Genomic DNA, 3,216 nt, shown 5'->3' on the forward strand with positions numbered 1-3,216 from the left:
AATCTTTTAACTACAAATAAGTGTAGTTCTCAACAGAGAAGAAATGTCTGAGCCGTTTCCTTGCTAATCCATACCAGTCTGGCTGCAACTGATAACAAGATTCCAGCTCTTTCTACAACTGAGGGAAACGCTGCAAGACAATACTAAAAGGTAAATAAAATGTCCTGCTTATCCTGATGCTACTGAATTAAAAACATAGCTGATCAGGTCTATAAATCCGGTATAGACATGCTCAAAAAAAGTCAAAACTGGATAAAATGTGACTGAATGAAGTGTTCAGGCATATACCTTCCAGATGTTTAAGATTGTGCTGATTATTGTATCCTAGAAAAACAGTCCGAACTTCTTGATTTGATTGCTTACAGCATAATTCCTACAGTCCAGTGTATTGGTTCCTCTGTTTAGTTAAGTTTTTGGTATTCAGTATTTTGGTTGGTGACCTGTAAAACCACGCAAATTAACCTGAATGACATGCTTATATAAACAATTGTTCTTATAAGTGAGTTAAGCACTTGAGGTAACAGTGTATGGGGCCCGGTTGGAGAAGGAAGATGGAGAGGGTTAGGTGGGGAAAGGGAAGAGTAGAAATTTTGAGTGAAAAGAGGTTACGCGTCTTTAGGAAAAGAGCTGAGTTAGAGTGGTGTGGTAACCCATGGTATATTGCTCAGGCACGTCTAATCAAGACAAAATTAGTAAGGCACAACTTTTAAGTGTCATCTCAGGTTTTTTCCAGAAGCTCTAGACTAATAGCCCTCTTGGACCTGAGCAGGCTTATGGCATGTGTTCTTTCTGCATTATCATGTTACAAGGCACATGACAAAGCAAGATCTATGAATGTCTGGGTTTAGATCAGCCACTGCTAAAATGGACTTTAAAATACCCCTCTTGGAGCCCAATGCTTAATCTGGCCAAATAATGCCCTTGGCAGTCAGCATGGTGATTCCAGTAAGGTTTACTAGCTCTGATACTGTTTCAGAGAGAGGGTGGCTCATGACCACTTGGGTAGATCTAATTATTCCTGTTTCCAAATCCAAAAGTTGACTATAATCAAGTATGTTAGACTGAGCTAGATGAAACCATTCCTGAAAGAATTTCTGCTGGTGGTGGTTGTTATTTTAGTTCCCATTATTTAGGGAGAACAGTGGAAATTCTGTAAAGCGCTGAAGCATTGTCTGAAAACTTGCAACAAGAAATTTAGAAAAATCAGTGTTTCACTTGCTGAAAAAGTTAAGAAACATCTTGAATGTCGGTGTGTTATTTTCTTCCTTCAAAGAAATTTCTTCCCTGCCGTTGAATTTAGAAATATTTATTAAAGCAAGTAGCTGGAAGTTGTAGGTCTAAAAATTTATTCAGATGGATCTTGACTTGCAGAAGTGGGCTGACAGGAACCTACTAAAGGTCAACAAAAGCAAACACAGGATTCTGCTTCTGGGATGGAATAACCCATAAAACAGTGCAGGTGGGGACAGTGGTTTCTTTGTAAGCAGCTTTGCAGAAAAGGACCTGGATGGTGGCAGATGGTTCTCACAGACAATGAGCTGGACCCAGTTCAGCAGCATGCGTGCCCTTGTGATAAGGAACACTGTCAGCACTCTGGGCTGTTTCAGCAAGGGTGTAGCCATCAGGTTGAGGGAAGTGATTACTACCCCCTATTCATCACTTGTGAGCCTGCCTTGGGAGTGCTGTGTCCAGCTTTGGGCTCCCTGGTGCAAGACGGAGACAGACGTGGACATACTGGAGAGAGTCCAGTGGAGGGTCAGTTGCCAAGATGGTCAGGGGGCTGGAGCACAAGATGTAGGAGGGGAGGCAGAGAGAGCTGGGTTTGTTCAGCCTTAAGAAGAGAGAGATCGGGGGGATCATACTGCGGTCTGCAACTAGCAAATGGGAGAGCACAGGGAAGGCAGGAACAGGCTCTGCTTGGAGGTGACAGGCAAAAGGTGCCACCAGGGCAACTGGAATTACATGTTAGGGGAAGAAAAGCCTCAGCATGAGGGTGGTCACAGAGAAACGGGGTCTGGAGCAGTTGTAGAATCCCCATTGTTGATATTCAGAGCTCAACCTGGCAGGGTCCCGTGCAACCAGCTCCATGTTGGCCATGTTCCGAGTAAGGGCTTAAACCAGATGATCTCCAGAGGTCCTGGGCATAACAGGATGGCAGTATTGCATAACTTGCCATGCTTCTTCACCTGACCTTGTTCACTGGACTGTACTTAGTTGTAGACTCACTGCTGCACTTTTATTTCTGATCTAAATTTTAGACAGATGTGCTGAAAGGAAAAAAATAATTCCCTCACACCAGCTATTCTCTTGGACTGTCATTCTTTGGGGGAGTGTGATGAAATCTCCTGATTTGTATGTTATTTTAAAAGATGCATTAGTATTTTGTTTCCATTTTAAAGATTGCTGTTATTAGAATGAAGTTAACATTTTTCAAGACTAGTGTCAGCTGTAACAAAAATAACTTCCTGCAGGGAGTTAGCATTAGGAGAACAAAGCGTGTCCTTGGGATACACTTTGAACTGCTAATCAAGTACGACAGAGTTAGGCGAAAGCAGTGAATCTTACACACAGTAACGTTTTCGCTGTTTCACACCTATATGTGGTACTTGCTGAAATACACTTTCAAAGGGAGTAGGAATTTATTTTTTTTTTTTAAGCTGCCTGCAGTCAGACTTAGGGCAAATGACTATCTGACCCCTCCCACTCAAGAAGTACAATGTAGATAAGTGCTACCAGAATTTGTCACTGTTTGCGTTTTAAATGTGCTGGGTATATAGCCAGGCTTGCACATGCTTATAGTGATCTGTGCTAGTAGGCACCTTTTGGAATCGTGATCCTACAAAGTTTTCATACTGTTACGCAGTGAAAAGCATTAAGTGATTTTTCTAGTTATTTAAAAATTATGGGCCATGCTTCTAAACAATTATCACTGTAGGTTAAATTTCCTTTGGCTAAGGAAAATCTGATAGGAGCTTATGAATTGCTTTGTAAACCTTTGAGGCAAAAGACACTGACTGTTATGGTATTGTCCAAATAACAGCAAAGTTAATACTTAACGCTCAGAGAAGGCTGTAGAGCAGCAATACTAAGGAATTGTCTAGCTGGAGGAATGTACTAAAAGGAAATCTTAAATCAGTATCAAATACAACAAAAAAGTAGGCTTAGCTGCTAGTTAAATTTAAAGGGAAAAAAACCAAACCAAACAAAACATGAGCG

The 3,216-nt window shown here is 41.3% G+C and overlaps 1 long non-coding RNA gene across 1 annotated transcript in view; it reads left to right on the forward strand.

Moving 5' to 3' along the window:
* The first annotated feature begins 12 nt into the window (after window positions 1–12).
* The window catches only part of LOC141739150 (uncharacterized), a 29,386-nt gene continuing 26,182 nt past the window's right edge, over window positions 13–3,216 (forward strand). Inside the window, exon 1 of the long non-coding RNA XR_012585598.1 lies at window positions 13–150. This is a non-coding gene — a long non-coding RNA (uncharacterized LOC141739150). The remainder of the gene's footprint in view (window positions 151–3,216) is intronic.

The sequence above is a fragment of the Larus michahellis genome, chromosome 2 (assembly GCF_964199755.1).
Source record: "Larus michahellis chromosome 2, bLarMic1.1, whole genome shotgun sequence".
Taxonomy (NCBI): Eukaryota; Metazoa; Chordata; class Aves; order Charadriiformes; family Laridae; genus Larus; species Larus michahellis.